General features: G+C 47.3%; 1 protein-coding gene across 1 annotated transcript in view; it reads right to left on the reverse strand.

Annotated features, from left to right (window-relative positions):
• Positions 1-20,438, reverse strand: part of OSGIN1 (oxidative stress induced growth inhibitor 1) — a 42,293-nt gene extending 21,855 nt beyond the window's left edge. Inside the window, exon 1 of the mRNA XM_060185108.1 lies at positions 20,355-20,438. The gene's annotated coding sequence lies outside the window, so the exon portion shown is untranslated. The remainder of the gene's footprint in view (positions 1-20,354) is intronic.
• Between the last annotated feature and the right edge of the window lie 1,937 nt (positions 20,439-22,375).

Consider the following 22,375-nt stretch of genomic DNA (forward strand, 5'->3'; position numbering starts at 1 on the left):
TTTCTATCTGGCTTCTATCTGGCAAGGGAGGGAGCCCCCGAACACAGGGGCCTGACTCATGGCTCCACTGCCTCTACATCTTCCCATCTGTCGCTCACCCTGGTGCCATCTCACTTCTAGTGCCTGTAATGTTCCTCCTCCTCCTCCTCTTCCTCATCATCATCATTCTTATTTAACCAGAGCACTGCTCAGCTCTGGCTTATGGTGGTGCAGGGGATTGAACCTGGGACTTCGGAGCCTCAGGCATGAGAGTCTGTTTGCATCATCATTATGCTATCTACCTCTTCCCCTGTAATCATTAATATTTTTTCCCCTTTTGTTGCCCTTGTTGTTGTAGCCTTGTTGTGGCTATTTTTGTTGATGTCGTTCGTTGTTGGATAGGGCAGAGAGAAATGGGAAAGAGGAGGGGAAGACAGAGAGGGGGAGAGAAAGAGAGACACCTGCAGACCTGCTTCACCGCCTGTGAATCGACCCCTGCAGGTGGGGAGCCGGGAGCTCAAACTGGGATCCTTATGCCGATCCTTGTGCTTTGTGCCACGTGCGCTTAACCTGCTGCGCTGCTGTCTGACCCCCTCTAATCATTATTCTATCAAATGAGCTACAGTTTATAACCTGCACTCAGCAAATTGCAGGCATCCTGAGTGGGCAGTTGTGTCCCCCCCATGTGACACCATCTAGGCTGAGATGCAGAGTCTGCTAGGCCCCACTTTTCTGGCTCTGTCCCCTGACATTAATTCTGCCTTGCTCCTGATCTTGACATCAGTGGACTCACATGGAATGCACTATCTTTTGTGGACTCTCTTCTTTCCTGAGTTCTGTAACCTGGAATGTGTCCAGCTTTGTGCTCTGACATTTCCCTTAGAGCCTCTGTGTCGACACCTGCCTTCATTTCTTTAGGCCACATGACTGGAAGCAGAGCTGCTGAGCCCTGGAGGGTGGTGAGTGTGTGAGCTTGTTAGAAATTGCACACAGCTTTCTAGTCGGCTGCCCTCACTTCGTCTGGGTTTTGAACTACTTTATAGCCTATGATCTGGGAGCTCTGCCCACAGGCAAAACCCCTGCTTTTAGAAACTGGAAATCAGAACATCCAGGTTCAGCAAAAAAGATTCTCATCACCAGCCCTGTTATCTCCACAGCTCTTTCTAGGCTCTCTCTTACCTTGAACCTCACAGTCCAGCCTCAGTGCTCTGTGGGGCTCCTTCTTGTCCTCTCAGAGCTCACCTGAACCCATTTTGTTGCCCTTGTTGTTGTTATTGTCATTGTTGCCACTGCTGCTGCTGTTGTTGGATAGGATAGAGAGAAATTGAGAGAGGAGGGGAGACAGAGACGGGAAAAGAAAGACACCTGTAGACCTGCTTCACCACCTGTGAAGTGACACCCCTTCTGCGCCCCCCACAGGTGGGGAAGCGGGGGCTTGAACTGGAATCCTTAGGCCAATCTTTTCTGCAGGCACTTCTGGACAGACTTGGTGGAGATGGTCAGGCAGGAACAGTGACTTCTCTCACCACTGTGTCCACAGAGCTCAGCAGGAGGCCTGGCACGTGGAGGTTTGGGTTACTATGTAGGAAGTGACTTGTCAAGATTGTGTCTTGGGGGACATGCTGGGTGTCACTTCCACACCTCTGAAGTAAGATGCAACTCAGTGAGTGTCTTCCATGTGTGCAATGCCAGCCGGCCAGGTTGGGTGTGAAGTACGCCCAGCTCAGCATCTGCTCTGTGTGCCCCCATGGCTGTGCTACCTGCTCCTGAACTTGCTGTGAAAGGATCCACAGTCTCTCGCTGTCTTTTTTTTTTTTTTTTTGCCTCCGGGGTATTGCTGGGGCTCGGTGCCTGCACTATGAATCCACTGCTCCTGGAGGTCACTTCTCCCATTTTGTTGCCCTTGTTGTTATTGTCATTGTTGCCAGTTGTCATTGTTGTTGAATAGGACAGAGAGAAATTGAGAGAAGAAGGGAAGTCAGAGGGCGAGAGAAAGACAGACACCTGCAGACCTGCTTCATGGCCTGTGAAGCAACTCCCTGCAGGTGGGGAGCCAGGGGCTCAAACCGGGATCCTTTAGGCTAGTCTTTGTGCTTCGTGCCATGTGTATTAACCTGCTGCATTACTGCCTGCCCCCCTTGGTCTTCTTCCTTCTCCTTGTTCCTGACCCTCGGGAAGACAGGGCTTTGGACCCAGATGCTCTATTTCCAGGGTCCAGTGTGATCTTCACTGTCTCCTTCAGGATTTCTCTTCCTACTTCTCACTTTTGTTTAAAGCCTGTGATGGGCTTTGTTTGCTCCTGAGCAGGCCAGGGACTGCTTCCTGCTACCTGCAGGTGATCTTTGAGGTTCCAGGGGCATGAGCTGGCTGTATTCTTGGAGGCTCTCAGCAGTCTGCCCAGGCCTCCCTGATTCCAGGATCTAACTACACCTCCCCCCTTCCTTCACTGTCACCTGGGTCCATTGGCTTACCTCCCAGCTGACTGACCAGAGAACACAGCTGAATGTTGAATAACTGTTGTGTGTGTACTTAAGACAGGTCAGCTCACTCCCAGCAATGAATGCTCAGTGTGTATGTGGGTTGTGTTATTGCACTGTGGGGAATCCCCTGACCAGCAGCATCAGAACCACCTAGGAACTTAGAAATGCAAGTTCTTGGGGCCAGGTGGTGGTGTACTTGGTTAAATGCACATATTATAATGCACAAGGACCCGGGTTCAAGCCCCCAGTCCTACCTGCAGGGGGAAAGCTTTGCAAGTGGTGAAGCAGTGCTGCAGGTATCTCTCTGTCTCTCTCCCTTTCTATCTTCCCCTCCCCTTTGATTTCTGACTGTCTCTATCCAGTAAACAAATAAAGATAATAATAGAAAAATAAAAAAAGAGAAAGAAATGCAAGTTCTCAGGCCCCACCCTAGTCTTACTAAGCTGGGCACCTCATGGATGCTTTTTTCCCCTCTCACTCTCATATGCTTTGATGCCACATGGGAGCTAATCCACATGGGCCAATGTGTCTACACCAACTGGACGACCAGCAGCACCGTCTACTTCTCACACTCATCACAGGGGACCAAGGCCTGCAGGGGAGGGGCCTTACTAGGTGGTGCTCACTGCGGACAGACGACAGACGCCAGTCACAGGGAGCTCACACTGCCCACACTTCTGTTTATAGACTGCAGGGGGTCCTCGCTGGGAGTCCCCATTTGCAAAAGGTCTCCTGGAACCGGAACCCGGGAAGACAGTTTATTCACTGTGGCCCATTAATTACAAGACACTTCGGTGGCTACAGGTAGATGGCCAGATAGAGAGACACACAGGTAAAGGTCCCCACACAGGAGCTTCTGTGGCTATGGGGGTGCAGAGCACCATTCTCCTGGTATGTGCTCCCCAACTTAGAAGCTTTCCAAAACCTGCACTTTCTCAATCTTTGTTGGAGGACAGAGGGTGGGGTGAAGAGTCTGGATTTGAATCATGCTCTTTCTGGCAAGCCCCTTCCTCCATCCTCCTCCTGGAACCATCTGGAGTCACCAAGAGTTGCCTCATTAGAACAAAAGATGCTGCTACTGTTGGATTCTAAAGGATCTGGCTCTGTGACAGGAACTGGAGCCGAGGAGCAGCATTAAGGTTAGGAAATTACGAAGGCGCTCTGACTGGGAACAGAGTCAAATCTATATTTTTTCCTTAGGTCATCCACGACACTCAGCCAGAAGTGGGGGCTGGGGGAGGTGGCCTGCGTCACTGGTGGTTCTGATGAGGCCTGAGTGCAAAAAGCACCGAGGCCTTGAGTGTGCACAGCTGGAGATGATCAAGCACAGTGGGATCAGCACTGAGTAGAAGGACATTACCATGGTTCTAAGAAGCAAAAAGGGACCCCAGGACTTGGGCCCATGTATCTGAAGACATTCTCATACAGACACAGAGACAGAGGGTGAGAGGGAGCAAGACAACACAGTGCTGAAGATTCCTCCAATTGGGTGGGGACTGAGCTTGAACCTGGGTCATATGCATGGCAGACTTTTAAAATAGTTTGAGATTTAATTAATTAATTAATTGAGAGATAGATAGAGAGAGAGAGAGCGAGAGAACCAGAGCATCACCCTAACACATGCAGTGTTAGGGACCAAACTTGGGTCCTAGTGTATGCAAGTCCTGTGCTCTTCTGCCCCAGTGCCTCCCTGGATCCTGTCATTTAATGTTGAACAGTGTGCATGTTTATAAACTTGTTCATAAGTTCCTGCAAATATAACAAATTGGTTCTTACAAGTAGCCATAGCTGGTGTGGACACACCCCTGGGTCACTATAGTTTCTTGGTCCTGCCGGGCTGGCTGGAGGCTTCCTTGGGGACAAGGTTCTCTCCCTGCCTGAGCTGCCTGCTCCTGTCTCGTTGTTACTTGGCTGCTGTGACACTCTCTCCCATTGTCCCTTAAACAGTTTCCTACCTGATGTCCTAGGTGCCTCTATATATTTTTTTAATTTTAAAAATATTTTTATTTACTTATTACTGGATAGAGACAGAAATTGAGAAGGAAGTGGGAGGCAGAGAGGGAAAGAGACAGAGAGACACCTGCAGCCCTGCTTCACCACTCATAAAGCTTTCCCCCTAAAGGTGGGGACCTGGGGCTTGAACCTGGGTCCTTGCACACTATAATGTGTGTGCTTCACCAGGTGTACCGCTGCCTGGCCCCTTTCCTTTCTTGTTGTGTGGGTGCCCACTCCTGCTGGAACCCCATTCCTTTTCCCTTTTCTGCTAAGATTTCAAAAAAAAAAAAAGAGTTATGTGGTGAAAAACCTGAAAGAATGGGGGCCAGGCAGGTTTTCAGGACAGAAAGTTTGTAAAAGTAATGCCATCCTGGGAGTTGGGCTGTAGCGCAGTGGGTTAAGCGCAGGTGGCGCAAAGCACTAGGACCGGCATAAGGATCTCGGTTCGAACCCTGGCTCCCCACCTGCAGGGGAGTCGCTTCACAGGCGGTGAAGCAGGTCTGCAGGTGTCTATCTTTCTCTCCTCCTCTCTGTCTTCCCCTCCTCTCTCCATTTTTCTCTGTCCTATCCAACAACGACAACAACAATAATAACTACAACAATAAAACAACAAGGGCAACAAAAGGGAATAAATAAATAAAATAAATATTTAAAAAAAAAAAAAAAAAGTAATGCCATCCTTTGGTGTGGCATCCATCCCTGAGGAGAGCCAGCCCTTCCTATCATGATGACAGTGCACAGGGTCGTAACTGCAGGCCAGCCTTGTTAGGTGTTTGTCTTAGAGACAGACTTGCACTGGGATGATGATCTCTTTCTAAAGTTATTCATTAAGACATTGTTCAGAGGAGCTGAAAATGGGATGCAGCCCAGGTGTCACTCACTAAGAGCCTCATTAAATAGGTTCTGGCACATTCTTATGACAAAATACTTTGCAGCCCTTCTTTATGTAATGGCATGACAGGCGCTCCATGATCATTAGCTGGGAAAGGGGGCAACTGGAGTTTGCTGTCATTTGAGCAAGGGAAAAAGGAAAGGAGGGAAGGAGAGGAGGAGTGAGGTAGGGGAGGAAGGAGGAAAGGGTATGGAAGTACACACAGGAACTGGCAGCAGGAGCAGCCCGGATGGGGACATGAGGGACTGGGGAGCCGACTCTATAATTATGTCCTGTTTGCACTTTCTGGGTTTTGTACCATTTTCATACACTACCTGGATAATACACATATCATATTTGAACAGGAATAAATAAATGCTTATGGAATTTAATAGACACGTCCTTCTGTTCATCCTTGTCAATTCAGACCCAGAGGTAAGGGCCAGGTCCCTCCTGCCCACCCCCCACTTTCCCCTGCTATAGTGACTTTCAGCAAAGGCCCCCCAGAACCACCCCTTCCAGCTGCATGGGGGCTGAAAGGAGGGCTGGGGGCTCCAAGGAGAAACCATAGTGGTGACTTCCTCTTTTGTGCAAAGGCTTTCTGTCTATCCTCTTATACTGATCTTGCTCTGCTCAGTTCAGTAGACAGACTGATGGCCATGCACCTGGAAGGTAGGACACAGCTGTGTGCCCAGGTCCACAACGAGGGATCTGGGAGGGTGGGCACCATGTCTGGCCTGCCTACTCTACTCCAGGTGTCAGCACTTGGCTCAGGGCATGCTGGCCACCCAATGACGCTGAGACAGCCCTTCCAGCATGTTCTCCAGGAAGCCTGATGTCAGGTGCCCTTGCTTTCCTTTCTGGGAATGGATGAGGGACTGCTGACCTGCCTTACCTGGTGACCCAGTATGGGGGGATGGCTAGAGGGTAGGTTCCCCAGTTTCACTGACCACACCCTCTATGCTCATGGGGCATCTTGCAGAATGAGGCTTCTCCAGAAAAGACTTTGAGAACCCTAGTTAGCTGTTTGCATAACAAACCACTGTCACCCTTGGAGGCCTGGAGACAGGGTGGGGGGGCTGGAATTGGGAGAATGTTGGGAATTTTGAGGAGTGGGAGGTCACAGCATGTCATCGGAGCCATCTCTCAGCCTGACTACTTTGTGTAATCACCCAGGAGTATCTTTTGATTTAACTGGTATGTCATCTGATTGAGGTAATGACATTTAAAAATAACCCTCATGTGACAACTCCCCCACCCCCCATCCCATGTAGCCAAGACTGAGAAATCACTGCTTTGTGGGAGAAGCAAGAGGCTTGGGGAGGTGAATTACAGGCAGGTCTGAGGAGTAAATTGCCTTAACTATTATGGCTGCCTTTGCTCGGGGACTGAACTTCACAGAAAGTGTATCTTTTGTCAAACCTACCTGAGTCCTTTCTACCAGTATTATGCCAAGATCGAGTCCTCTGAGGGGAACAAACAGATAATACAACAAGAAACATAATATGACATAGCTCCAGTGGCAGTGGGAAAAGTGTAGGTTATGATCCAGAGGAGGAATTCTCTAAAGGGACAGCCTGCCTTCAAGCTAGTCTGACTGCTGAGTCAGATCACAGTGTGGGTGCCTGTGACCTTCTCTGACTGGAGCTGAACTGCAGATAGGCCAGAAGCCACGTGGCAGGCAGATTGGTCTGCCCTGTCATAAGCAGGTAGTCACTCTGTAGCCCCATCCACTCACCACTCCAGCAGAGATGTGCATACATAAGTATTTTGGGAATTGGGAGAAGCTCCATCAGACCAACGTTCTTCTCAGTTGGTAATAAGTTTGATATGTACCTACGACAAGACCTCTACACACCAATACCACTACCACCATCAGGTGTGGTACGTACATGTATGCACACTCCCATCTGCTTTTCTTTTCTTTTTTTCTTTCTATGGTTGTTTTGTATGTTTTCTGTTTCTCTCTCTTAGTGAGTGTGTACATTTTTTTTTTTTTTAGTTTAATTCCTTCTCTGTGTGTAGTCCTTCTGTTTTCTGAGACTTTCTTTTTTAGCTGTCCTAGTTGTCTATTTCTCTCTACAATTTGAACACAGGAGATCCACCCGCCTTTACAATAGCCACCACCAGCTTACCTCTGATCTTTCAGAGGCAGTGGTGTTAACATTAAAACAATAGCTCTACCCACTCCTGAAACACACAAAATGGTAGCTGGTTTCAGGGGTTCTACGACCAACAGACCAGAGGCCACCTCACATCATACCTGAACAGCAACATAAGATTCTAAGTGTTGCTGCCCCTACAGAGGGTCAGAGTACTCCTTTTCTGACTTTTCTTGGAATTTTGGGAAGCCAATCACTGGCCTAAAGGGGCTTCTTGCCAGAAGTTTCAGCCACAACTAGTATCTGTACCTTAAAGTGATCAACAGCTACAGAGGAACCTCAACTACTGGTGCTACACCATAACTGCTCCCACACACAAAGTCTATAATCTGAATCAGGCTGCAGTAGCAAATCTCACCTGAGTGGCACATTGCTGTCAGAGAAATTAGTAGAGTGGAGTGTATTGTTCTATTATTTGGGAGTTGCTTGCTTGGACTGGCCTAGCTCTGTAGAGGGAATCTGGTGTACTACACCTCCATCTCAATTAAAACAAAGCACTATCTTGGTGGGCTTCCTATAGGACTCTATCCTGGGACAGGTTTCACACATCCTGCACAGATATAAATACACTGAGGAGGCCATCTGTGCAAACCTGCATAGTTAAACATCCAGGACAGAAATCTCAAAGGAGAGCAAATATAATAATCAAACCAATAAAATAAGTCTGCAACAATGAACCATGACAGGATCCCAGGTTGGGGTAGGGAGTTTGGAGCCAAGAACCTAGAAGTAAATAAGGATGATAAAAAACATCCAAACATTAACAGATATGATAATTACATAAGTGAGGAAAGCCTTTGATAGAAATATCAGAAATGAGGAAACAAATGATGAGACTATAAAAGATAATACAAACTATCTTGAGGTAATTAAAGAGCTAAAAGCTGAAATAGCTGAGTTAAGAGCCCAACTATCTGAAGAAGCTAATACAGTCAGCCAAACTAAGGAGCCTGAGGGAAGTGAGAGCAGAAAAACTAAGGCAGAAAACAGAATTTGCAAGATCAAAAGTGAATTAGAGAAAACTAAGAAAGAAGTAAGAGAGCTAAAAAAGAGATACTGAAAATAACAGAGACATATGGGATGACCTCAAAAGAAACAATATACACATTACTGATTTGCCAGAGGAAGAGAAGGTGAAGAATATGTAATAGAATAAATAATAGCAGAAACTTCCCCATGCTACACAACAGAAAGGATGTAAAGATTCAAGAAACCCAAGAATAGACTATCATGCCAGACTATCATTCAGACTAGACAGAGAAAAAAAAAAAACCCTCACACAAGCAACAGCTAAAGGAATTAACTAAACCAAACCTGCCCTACAAGAAGTTCTAAAAAAAAAGATCCTACAAACAGTAACAACATTACCAAAAACAAGGCATACATTAGTACACTCATGGCAAGATTAGAATAGTGACATTGAACTATCTTAATATATAATATCAATGGTCTGAATTTGCCTATTAAAAGGCACAGAGTAGGCAATTCTGTAGGAATTCCACCTAACTCAACAGGACAAATACAGACTCAGAGTGAAAGGATGGAAAACTATCATACATATAAGTTAACGGCCCACAAAAGGGGCAGGAACAGCTATTCTCATATATGACACAATAGACTTTAAAATAAAGTAATAAAAGATAGGGATGAACATTACATAATGCTCAGAGGATCAGTCAACCAAAAGGACTTAATAGTTATTAACATTGATGCCCCCAATGAAGGGCCATCAAAATACATCAAACATCTACCAAAAGAGCTATGAAAATATATTGATAGCAACACAGTAATACTAGGAGACTTCAATACCTCACTCTGTTAAGTAGACAGATCATCTAGGCAGAGAGTTAATAAAGAAACAGGAGAATTAAATGAAGAGATAGACTAGAAATATTGGATATTTTCAAAGTCCTTGTTGGAGCAGTTATCAAAATTAATATACAAAAGTCAGCGGCATTCCTTTACACAAACACTAAGTCAAAAGAAGAAGAAACACAGAAATCAGTCCCATCCACTTTAGCAGCAATAACAATAAAGTAATTAAATAATTAGGAATAAGCCTAATAAAGAAGTGAAAGACTTGTATACTGAAAATATTGAGTCACTATTCAAGGGGAAAAAAAGACAAAGAAGTGGAAAGATAATCTATGTCCTATGCATTGGAAGAATTAACATAATCAATATGAATATTCTACTCAGAGCCATATACAAATTTAATTTAGTCTCCATTAAGATCCCACCACTTTTTTATTTTTAAAGAGAATAGAACAAAAGTTACAAAAGTTTATCTGAAACCAGAAAATACCTAGGATTGCCAAAACAATCTTGAGAAAAAGGAACAGATCTAGAAGCATAATGCTCCCAGATCTCAAACTATATTATAGGGCCACTGTAATAAAACTACCTGGTACTGGAACAGAAATAGACACACTGACTAATGGAATAAAATTGAGAGCCCAGAAATAAACCCCCCCACACCTATGGATAGCTAATTTTTTTACAAAGGGGCCCAAACTATTAAATGGAGAAAGGAGAGTCTCTTCAACAAATGGTGTTGGGAAAATTGTGTTGAAATGTGCAGAAAAACGAAACTGAGCCACTGCAACTCACCACACTCCAACTGGACCAAGGACTGAGATGTTAGACCAGAAATTATCAAATACTTAGAAGAATATATTGGCAGAACTCCTTTTCATCTAAGTTTTATAGGCTTCTTTAATGACTCAAGTCCAATTGCAAGGAAGACTAAAACAAAAATAAACCAATGGGACTACATCAAATTGAAAAGTTTCTACACAGCAAAAAGAACCACCAGCAAACAAAGAGACTCCTTATAGAATGGGAGATCTTTACATGCCATACATCTAACGAAAATATATAAAGAGTTCACCAAATTCAGCAACAAAAAAAAATCAATAACCACATCCAAAAGTGGGGAGAGGATATGAACAGAGTATTTACCAAAGAAGAGATCCAAAAGGCCAAAGGACATATGAAAAAATGATCCATGTCATTGTCAATTAAATGCAAATAAAGAACACAATGAGACACCACTTCACTCCTGTGATAATGTCCTACATCAGAAACTATAGCAACAATAAATGCTGGAGAGGTTGCAGGGGTAAGGGAACACTCCTGCACTGGTGGTGGGAATGTAAATTGATACAACCCCTGTGGAGAGCAGTCCAGAGAACTCTCAGAAGGCTAGAAATGGACCTACCCTAAGACCCTGCAATTCTTCTCCTGGGGACATATCCTAAAGAACCAAACACACCCATCCAAAAATTCCTGTGTATACCTATGTTCACAGAAGCACAATTTGTAATCGCCAAAACATGAAAGTAACTTAGGTATCCAACAACAAATGAGTAGCTAAGAAAGTCATGAGATATATACTACTCAGCTATTAAAAATGATGAATTCTCCCTCTTCATCTCATCTTGGATAGAGCTTGAAGGAATCATGTTAAGTGAGATCAGCCAGAAAGAGAAAGATGCATATGCAATGATCCCTACCCCCACACACAAGACAGAAGTTGAGAAATATGAACAGAAAGGGGAAACACAAAGTCGAACTTGGACTTCGGTGTATTGTACCAAAGTAAAGGACTCTGGGTGTGAGGGGGCCTTGAAGGTCTTGATGCATGATGATGGAGGAGGACATAGGCTGGGAGTGAGTGTGTTTTGAGAAATTTTATACATGTATCAACAGCTGTATTTACTATAAACCATTAATCCCCCCATTTATATATGAAACATGAGAGAAGAGGGGCCCATAAAGCAGGATGGCCTGTTCTCTCTCTGGAGACCTGCAAATGGCAGGGCCTCCTTGGAGCAGTGAAGGCAAAGGTCAGAGGTGGACATGTGGCACTCCTGCCTGCCTGTAACACCTTTGACTTTGGGCTCATCTGTAGCCACTTGTGACATGTCACTCCACTGTTCTGGAACCCAGTTTCCTCTTGGAGTTGGGGACTAAGGCTGGGGAGATAGTGTAATAGTTGTGCAAAAGACTTTCATGCCTGAGGCGCTGAGGTCTCAGGTTCAGTCCCCAGCACCTTTTTCTCTGGTTTCCGTATCTTTCTATCTCTACCTCCCATTTATTAAACGATATATATATATTTAAATCCAGTAGCTACCAGACATATTAATACTCAGCACGGGCACTTGTTATCAGGGAAATGCAGAACAAATCAACAATGAGCTGCCATTACTTTTAGTATATAGAATGGCCTATGTACTAAGAGGCTCAGAAGCAACAAGTGCTGGTGAGGGTGTGGACATATGGTACAGTACTCACTGTTCCTAGTTGTGACCATGGAATGTGAGCTCAGACCTACAGGGATACAGAGGTTACATAGGCTCCTGTTCTGACTATGGGCCACAGATCAAACAGATGGGATTTACAGTCAACAATATTTATACACTTTTCCCATATTTGGAAGCTACTCTCCTCCCTGATCCAGCTTTCTGGTCCTTTTTCCAACTATGACACCATCCCCCCAAACAATAACTTAGGTCACTTGCATATTAGATGTCAGGTGCAGACAGAAACTAGTAGGGTCATGGGCCCCTTGGAATATACCTAAAATAGACCTACTAGCTTTTTCTAAAACAGAGACCTCAAATCTTCATCCGCAATATTCTTGCCTTTAGGTTCATGATTAGTCAACAATTTTTTCTGTTTTATAGCTTAACTCTTTTTCAGCTACTAGGTTCCAGATGCTACCATGATGCCAACCGGACTTCCCAGGGCAGAGGACCCCACCAATGTGTCCTGGAGCTCCACTTCCCCAGAGCTCTACCCCACTAGGGAAAGAGAGAGGCAGGCTGGGAGTATGGATCAACCTGCCAAGGCCCATGTTCAGTGGGGAAACAATTACACAAGCCAGACCTTCCACCTTCTGCACCCCATGATGATCCTGGGTCCATACTCCCAGGGGGATAAAGAATAGGAAAGTTATCAGGGGGAGGGGATGGGAGTTCCATTGGTGGGAACTGTACCCCTCTTATCCTATGGTCTTGTTAATGTTTCCATTTTATAAATAAAAATTAAAAAAAAAGAAGCATCAAGTGCTGACAAGTGTGTGAACAGATGGTACTCAGTGTCGGGGGAGGGTTAACTAGGTTGGCCTGTAAGAGACAGAGTGGCTCCTCTAAAGTTAGGCAGATGCTCTGCTTACTACGTGATACGGTAAGTCTCTGCCTGAACCACACGGAGAGACCCAGATGAAGAAACAGCTGCATCCTGAGTCCACTGTAGCATGAGTCACAACAGCCAGGACTCACAGACAACCTGAGACAAAACCTGACAACAGCGGAGTAGGTAGAGACATGGTCCATGTGTATAAGGGAGTACTATGCAGCTCTGAGAAAGGACATTACCTTGCCTTTTGCTACATGGATAGAACTGGAGGGAATTATGTTGAGTGAGATAAACTAGAAGGAGAAAAGTGAGTACTGAGTGATCTCACTCACAGATGAGCTCCAAGAGACAAAGCAGGGTAGGGAAATAGTTCTGTCAGCTAGAGTACCAATTTATATGTGTGAGGTCCCAGGTTCAATCCATGGTACCACCTTATGCCAGAACTGAGCAGTGCTCTGGTCCCTACGTCCTCTCCCTTTCATTCCCTTTGTCTCGTTCACAATACGCAATGCAGGTTGAATCCTCAGTGGACTATAGTTAAACACAGTGGATTTAGGGACTCAGAAGCAGGACAGAGGATCAGTATGGGGAGGGAGGTTGGGGACCTGAGTCCCTATGGTGGAATAAGATGATGGAGGTGGAGGGTGAGATGCACTGACACCTGTGTTGGGGAGATGTGGAAATATAGCCCTTGTGACAACAACAATCCCCCAAATAAACATTTTCTCAATTAAGTGATCCTAGAGTTGAAAAAAAAAAAGAACAAGTAAGGGAACAGACACGACCAAATGGAAACAAAATTTTTAACCACTGTAACTGAGGTCATCAATGGGGAGGAGCCTAACCTTCAGACTGGAGAGGGAAAGTTGGCTCTTTGATGGTAGGAAGGGATGTAGTAACACATCGTGTAAAGGTGTGAAACTGTACCCCAAAACACACATCCCTGTAAGCCCATAGAAGTAGAACTGTACTCTGAGAGTCATGCACACTGGCCCATGCTGAGGTCTGCAGAAACCCTGACTGCCCTTATATTATCATTTTTATTAATGAAGACGTCTAAAATCAGGCCAACTGGCTGGGGTCCAGGGTTTTTCCTGGTTCCTGTTCCCAGCCCTCCCCGCAGCCCCACCTCTCAACGTGGAAGCAGGTGAAGTGGCAGAGGCTGGGCTTCAAGATGCTGTCCAGGTCACTCACTGGGAACCTCTTGAGTGTGTGTCTGTGACTGTGTTCCTGGAAAGAGGGCAGGGTGTGCCTGCAGCTGCTCTGGCCCTGTGCCACTTCTCCACCTCCACTAGGCCTGCAAACTGGCTTTGTAGCCACGGCTGTGGGCCAGTGGGGCTTGAGGGCAGCTGGGTGCTCGGGGATGGGGTCCCTCTGCATGCACCTCCGTGGGGGCAGGGCCTGGGTGGGGCTGACTCAGATAGCAACTGGCAGAAGGAAAGTGGATTTGGCAGGAGAAGTAGAGACTCCTCCTGCCAAAGGAGGAGGCCCCTCCCTGGCGCCAAAGCTGGCTCCACACTAGCCTGCTGCCCACTCTGCCACTGCTCTTCCTGCCCTCCAGCTCAAGTGACTCAGATTCTTGGTTCGCTTGCACCATCTATCTATATATAAGTCCTAGGGACTCCATTGGCAAATGCATTCTGAGAGTCCAAGCCCTTGGCACCCAATATGAGCTTTGTCCAGAGGTGCTGCAAAGTGTGTGTGTGTGTGTGTGTGTGTGTGCGTGTGTGTGTGTGTGTGTCTGTCTGTCTGTCTGCTCCTGCCTGCTCTGGCCATGGCCCCGGAGACAGTCATAGCAAACAAAGGCTGGTGGGCAGGAGGTATCCACAGCTCCTACACTCTCACCTGGGGACCACACTAGACCTTCCATACCTGCTCCCCTCTCCACCCCTTTTCCTTCCTGTGCTTTGAGCTCACTCTGCTCTGGTGCTCCCACCAAGGACCTTTTACATTTGTGCTCTGGGCCTAGAATATTCTTCCCAGAGCCATCCATGTGACTCAGCTGCTCTATCCAGTTATGTCTCTACAAACAGCAGGTCCTTCTCAGCACAGCCCTCAGCTTGCCTTACACACTGGGTACTTCCTTGTTTGTTTGCTTGTCTGTCTCCTCTGTTAGTATGCTTTTAAAAACCCCTTCTGTTTCATTTGGTTTAAATCCCCCCTGCTTAACACTATTCTATTTACATAACCACTTCATTCTATTTACATAATCACTGTTAACAAGCACCACCCTCCCTCCAGGGCATTGGTTCAATCCCCACTGGTTCATGATATGTTTTTGCTCTGCCCCCTCTCCTTGTCATACCCTGATTTTCACCAGTCACTTTTCTCTCCACCCTCTGCGTCGCATCCTGTTCCCACCCTACTGGGCTAGTATATTTATAAGGACAAGATTGTAGTTTTTAGTTAGTTTTAGCTTAGCTCGGCTTAGATTGTGCTGCGTCCTGCATGAATAAAGAGATACTGCCTACAGCTCAGCCATGAGTCCCTGGTCGTCTGTTACCCGCCCGTGAAGCCAGCCCGGCGAAAACAACATAGCCCGGCGAAAACAACAGACTCCCACCGGGTGCAAGCCCCCAGATGGCAGACTACTTTCCAGCCTGCTCTCTGCAGGACCCCAACGTGAGCGTGGGTCTGGCCTCTCCACAATGCCCCCCTCAACACCGTGCATGAACCGAATCTACCACATTTCTTAAGCAAGAGACTCTGGTCTTGGGCTCCTTCCTCCAGACAGATCTCTCCTTCTCTCTTACAGAAGGTCTCCATGCCCTGGCTCCCAGGGAGCTGCCACTCAGCTACGAGGTGCCAGAGTGGAGGTCAGAAGGCAGCACTGCCACTTTTCCCTTCATCTGGCAGTGGGGAGCTTGTGCTCTGTGCACCAGAGCTGGGTACATGAGCCCTGATTGCGGTGCCCATTCCCCATGTTGCTCACAGATCAGAGGGCAAAGGAGGAAAGGGTAAATGCAAAACAGAGGGCATGAAATCTGCCCAATGGGGAAAAGAAGGTCTCTTTTATATATATATTTATTTTCCCTTTTGTTGCTCCTGTTGTTTTTCATTGTTGCTGTAGTTATTATTGTTGTTGCTGTTGATGTCATTGTTAGATAGGACAGAGAGAAACAGAGAGAGGAGGGGAAGACAGAGAGGGGGAGAGAAAGACAGACACCTGCAGACCTGCTTCACCACCTGTGAAGGGCCTCCCCTGCAGGTGGGGAGCCGGGGGCTCGAACCGGGATCCTTCCGCAGGTCCTTGCGCTTTACGCCACGTGCGTTTAACCCACTGAGCTACCGCCCGACTCCCAAGAAGGTCTCTTTTTTAACAAATGGTGTTGACAGAATTGGACAGCCACATGTAGAAAAATGAAACTAGACCACCAGTTAATGCCATACACTAAAATTAACTCAAAATGGACCAAAGATTTGGATACTAGACCTGAAAGTATAAGATCCATAGAACATATTGATGAACCATTTTATGGCATTAACACTAAAGACGTTATTTGAAGACTTCACTCTATGGGCAAGGGAAACAAAAACAAGACTGAATAAATGGGACTATATAGCAAATTAAAAAGCTTCTATATGTTAAAAGAAAACTCCATAAGGATAAACTGGAAACTCAGCAATTGGGAAAACATATTTGCACACCATACTTCAGACAAGTGCTTGATAGCAAACACCTATAAAGAACTCATACAGCTCAACAAAAAGAAAAAGGACAACCCTATAAAAAAGTGGGCAGAAGATATGAAGATGGTTCTCTAAAGAAGAGAGATGTGTGAACCAGGAGGTGGTTCCTTGGACACTTAAGCAAGAAGAGAGATGTATGGCCCACAGATATAAGTGAAAATGCTCTAATACACTCATCACCAGGGAAATGCTAATTAAAACCACATTGAAATACAACCTTATACCAGTGAGAACAGCCTTCACCTACAAAACAGGAGAGGATAAAAGTTGGAAAGGATGTGGAGAGGAATTCTATTATTACACTGCTAGTGGGAATACAAATTGGTGCAACCACCACGGAGAACAGTATGGAGAACCCTTAAGCAAATACAGATGGAAAGACCTTATGATCCAGCAATTCCACTCCTAGGAATTTACCCAAAAGAGATGGTAGCACTAATTCAAAGAGATATATATGTACACCCATGTTCATGGATGCATTATCCACAATACCCAGAATTTGAAAGCAACCAAAGTACCCTTCAACAGATGACTGGATAAAAAAGTATGGGGCATATACTCAATGGAATGCTATTCAGCAATAAAAACGAGGATTTTACATCCTTTGGAGTATAATGGATGGAACTCAAGAACATTATGCTTAGTGAAGTAAGCAAAGAGGTAAAGGAAAGCCACAGGATGGTTTCACTCATATGTGTAATTTAGAGAACCGAATACACATACTTAAACAACCAGACACAATACAAACCATATTTAGACTGGAAAACTACAGTGGTTACCTAGGGGGGAGGGAGAAGGGCACAGAGAAGTATAGGAGGAAGAAGATAAGAGAGCTCTGAACTTGCGCTCCATCAGCAACTGGAGAGAGAGGAGGAAAAGGAGAGGGACATCTGGAAGTAATACTGCCATGAGTGGCTTGGAGGATTGGATCAGGAAGAAAAGAGGGCAATTATGTATAAACGTTGACAGACAGTTGTAGAGATGATGGTTGGCCCAAGTCTATAACCTTAGGGGGAACTGCAGTGACTTGCAGTGGAGAGATTGAGGATTCAGAACCCTGGTGGTGGGAATGGAGTGGATTTATACCCCTGTTGACATGTAATTTTGTAAATCAATATTAAATCACTAATAAAATAAAAAAATAATAATAAAAAGAGGGCCTGTCTACAGAGCTAGCAGGTTCTCTGCAGGGGTACAGAAGGCAAGCCAGCCAGACATGACAAAGGCTGAGGTAATGACCAGTGCAAGTCTGCAGCAGTGACCAGGCAAAGGCAGTGGGTTTCAGGGGAAGATAGCATAGTGGTTATACAGAGACTGTCATGCCTGAGGTTCCAAAGTCCCAGGTTCAATCCCCTACACCACCATAAGCCAGAGCTGAACAGTGCTCTGATAAAAAAACAAAACAAAACAACAACAAAATGCCATGGGTTTCAAAGAGCTGGATTCAAAAGCCAGACAGACTTCTATTAAAAGGGACTTGGTCTGGGTCCTCTCTCTCTCTCTCTCTCTCTCTCTCTCTCTCTGCCAGAGCACTGCTCAGCTTTGGCTTATTGTGGGGCAGGGAACTGAACTTGGGACTCCAGAGCCTCAGGCATGAGAGTCTCTTTGCATAGCTATTACGCTATCTACCCCTGCCCTTGTCCTGAGCTCTCTCCAGGGGATTTTCCACCGCAAATATCCTAAACCTATTCTTCAGGCCCTCTGCCTCAAACAACAAATAGCTAGGGAGAGGGAGACACATGGGGACTTTGTGTTCATAAATCATCACATCTTCAGGCAGACACAAGAACAGGGCTCCACAAGATGTCTGAGCCTCAACCCCAGGAACCTGTGCACATGATTTTATTTGGAAAGAGGGTCTTTGTGGATGTGATTAGGGCAGGAATCTTGACTGTCCTGGACTTGAGCCCAAATGACCAGTGCCCTTATGACAGAAGGCACAGGGCAGTAGTGATGGGGTGATGTGACTACCAGCAAAGGACACCTGAAGAAGCTCCCAGAAGGGAGTCAGGCAGTAGTGCAGTGGGTTAAGTGCATGTGGCGCAAAGCACAAGGATCGGCTCGAGCCCCCAGCTCCCCCCACCTGCAGGAGAGTCACTTCACAGGCAGTGAAGCAGGTCTGTAGGTGTCTTTCTCTCCCCCTCTCTGTCTTCCCCTCCTCTCTCCATTTCTCTCTGTCCTATCCAACAATGACAACATCAATAATAATTACAACAATAAAACAACAAGGGAATAAATAAATAAATATTTTAAAAAATTAAAAAAAAAAAAAAGCTCCCAGAAGCCTGAAGTGGTGGGAAGAAGCTTCCCTGAAAGCCCCTGTCCACACCCAGACCTCAGACCTTTGGCTTCAACCTTGTGAGACTGGATCTCTGCTGCTTTAAACTGCTCAGCATATGTCACAGCCTCAGAAACAAAGGGCTGGAGAGGATTAAACTCTGTGATTCAAAGGTGGCATTGTTGTTCAGGATTACCTCCTCTTTCAGGGTTGTTCTCTAAGCAGGCTTCCTGCCAGCTCTGCCCAGCTCCCTGCCCTGGGATGGGGAGGCAGAGAAGGTGCTTCCACTCCTCCAGTCAGACCTTAGTCCTAGTCCCCCCATTTGGGGCTTCCTGTCCCAGACAGAGTGTGACAACAAGGAAAAAGTGGGGGTGGGGTGGGGGCATGTGAGGTATACTCCACTCTGCTTGAGCTCACCCGCCTGTGTCTGTGGCCTGGGCATCCTGTGTTACTGTCCACCCTGGGGACTGTGTAAAATGGGAACACAGAGTTAGGGGAGTCATGATCTCCCAGACACATTTCGGGTGTGTGTGTGTGTGTCGGGGGGAAACTGTGAGCCTATGAGGGTGTGGGGTTGTGTGACTTCCCAGAAAGGCAGTGAAGACACCCAAGGTCAGGGACAGAAAGCAGGGGCACCACTCAGGAGCCACTCTCCCTACCCACAAAGCTCTGCTGCAGCTGTGCCACACTCCCTTCCTGCTCACCCTCCAGGACACTGCCACTTGAGGTACTTTGCAGATGAGGAAACTGAGGCAGCACACACTTCCCAAGGCCACTGCCCAGTAGAGGTAGGGCTAGTGCTAGAAGCTCCAGGCATCTAATACTGGAGAGCAGTCAGGAGGCACAGAAGGGACTTCTGACAAGTTAAGAACACAGGCAGGGCAGAGGGCAGGAGTGGGGGGGCGGGTTGGAGGAGCTGAGCTTGGGGGGGGGGGGGCAAGGACTAATGGAAGTCTGGCCACTGCCTAGACTGGCTACTGCTCTGAGGTGTGATTGGGATGCAAGGACAGGAGGGTCCCCTGCCCAGAGTTAGTTGGGAACTAGGTTTTATGGCTGCTCCTAGCTCCTAGGTAAACACTCCGATGGAATCTTTCTTTGCAGGAGAGGGCAGGAGGCTCCCTGGGGTGAACTGGACAGAGGATCCCTGTGGGCAGAGGTCAGAGAATGGGAACTCAGAGAACAAGAAGGAGCCCATGAGGCTGGTGGCAGGGTGGAAGGGAGGCAGGGGGCCTGGGTGACCTTGCTGGGTGAGGTTCCATGGGGGAGCACAGGGTCTCCTGAGCCTGACCTAACGCTGAGAATCTGGACACCAGAGGGTGTGGCCGCCTGACAGCCAAGGGGAGAGGAGTGGACTGTGAAGAACAGAGGTTAGGGTGGGGGCAGGCTGGTCTGCAGACTAGTGTGGCAGGTGTGTGTGTGGGAACAGGGGGTAGCTGGCACCTCAAGAAGTCCCTTTCTGATGATGTGTCCTAAGCATCTTCTCACACCCCCTGGGGGAATCCCTTTGCTCTACCAGTAGCCCCAGCTCTGTCCGGCAGACCAGAGTTGGCCCACTTGACTCCTGGATCCAGGCTCAGGGTCTCACATGGTGATTCAATGCTCCCCTGAGGTTCTTACCTAGGGCACCTGGCCTCGGGCCAGAGGGGCTGTTTGGCGCCACTCGGGTGCCCCTCCTGTATACTCTGGCCAGGTGAGCCCCCCCCAGGGCCCCGCCCCCAGAAGGCCTGGTTCTCCTCCCCCAGTGGGTCCCTCCCTACCTGGTGGCGAGCAGGCTGGGGGGCAGATGGGTGACTGGAGCACAGGGAGGAGCAGGCACAGTGTAGCCAGTCCTCCCCTGGGGGACTCCCCCCACCCCCCACTGCAGCAACAGGAAAGCTGGGGACAAGGGCAGATTAGCCCATTTGTGGCATCACAAAGTCCTGCCCTGGGCTGGCTGGCAGGCGAGGGAAAGGGAGCCTCAGAGAGGCTCTGTCCCAGGGGCCAGCCCTTCCCTCCCTCCATAGCCGCTCCCATAGGGCCTCCCCAGCCAGCTGGGGGTATGGAGGAGGGGGTGTGTAGATGAGCACATCTGTCCAGGTGAGACCCAGGCCAGAGGAGGCCTGGAGAGCAGGTCTATGATTGGGTCCTGCTCTGTTCTGGAGGCAACACCACCTCAGGGTGTCTAGTGCCACTGCCTGCCCTGTGGGTGGGAGTTGGGGGCTGGCAGGTCCCCAGCCTGAAAGACCCAGACCCTAGCTGTGGACACTCTAAACTCCCCACTCCTTCCCAGACAGGTGGGCCTCCAGACCCAGAATGGGGTTGTGCCCTCTATTTACTGGAAATTTCTGGAAGGAGTTGTAAAAGGAGAATCTGAGATCACAGCTCATTCCAAAAGGAGGCGGGTGGCTGAAACAGGCAGAATCCGGAAGCATCTAGCAGCTGCTAGCAGCCGCTCCAAGGACAGAAGTGAGGGGACAGGCAGGGAGGAAGGAGGCCACCCAGACTCTGGGGCCACATTGCTATCTTCAGAAAAACACTTGAGTCATCTTGTCCAGCATTCTTCCCTAGCAGCCACAGAGGTTTGGAATGGACAACAAAGTCTCACTTGGAATGCTGACAGGAAATTAAAAAAAAAAAATTCTACTGGTCTACATTGGTTCCACAAACTAAAGTGACTATGTTTTTTAGTTCCTATAAATGTGGGCAGCCCCACTCAGCCTGTGGGGGTACTGGGATTAGCATCCATGCCTGAGGTCAAATCGAATGTGTCCTAGTAGAGATGAGACTGATAGCGGCAGTGCTAGCTATGGCTTTTGCGTGTCTGAAGGTTGTCAGCACAACAAAGACAAGGGAGCTGGTTCTCTGTGTCTGCCCAGAGATGTCTGGTGAGTGACCACAGACAGACTGACAAACTCACAAACTGCACGGCACTGCAGAAGTGAGACTGACCTGCAGGAAACTGGGAGGAAGGACTTGGCAACTGAATGACCTGTCTACCTCCCCTCTAGCCTATTTCTCCAGGCTCAGACCCTCCCTCTACCACCCCCAGTGTGTCCCTGTCTGGTGGCAGCACAACCCCAAAATCCAGTGGCCTTTGGAAACAGCAATCTTTTAAGGATGGGAAGAGATGTGGAAAGTTAGTTCTCTGCAGCTCCACTGGTGTTGGTGTGAGAGTGGGTGTGCATGGGGGTGCATTTAGAGGCGTGTGTGTGTGTGTGTGTGTGTGTGCGCGCGCACGTGCATGCTCATAAGTAATGTCCAAGGCAGCCCTTACTGCCTGGTCTGAGGTCAGTTACTGGTTGTTTCTGAAGTTGTCAGTTTTCACTACACCCACTTCCTCTTTGGAGTTTTAGCTGTCTGTCGATGGTTTATGGAGGGTGGTGGCTACATGACCCTAAGTCTTAGATGCATAAATGTCAGTCACTGGTCACTTATGTTCATAGCAGCACAATTTGAAATAGCTCAAACATGGAAGCAACTCAGATGCCCAATAATAGATGAGTGGCTGATTAAAACTGTGTTACATACACACAATGAAATACTTTTTAGCTCCATAGAAGAGATCCAAAAGGCCAACAAACATATGAAAAAATGCTCCAAGTCACTGACTGTCAGAGAAATGCAAATACAGACAACAACAATGAGATAGCACTTGACTCCTGTGAGAATGTTCTACATCAGAAAAGGCAGCAGCAACAAATGCTGGAGAGGGTGTGGGGTCAAAGGAACCCTCCTGCACTGCTGGTGGGAATGTCAATTGGTCCAACCTCTATGGAAAGCAGTCTGGAGAACTCTCAGA

Source organism: Erinaceus europaeus, chromosome 2 (assembly GCF_950295315.1).
Source record: "Erinaceus europaeus chromosome 2, mEriEur2.1, whole genome shotgun sequence".
In the NCBI taxonomy this organism is placed as follows: domain Eukaryota; kingdom Metazoa; phylum Chordata; class Mammalia; order Eulipotyphla; family Erinaceidae; genus Erinaceus; species Erinaceus europaeus.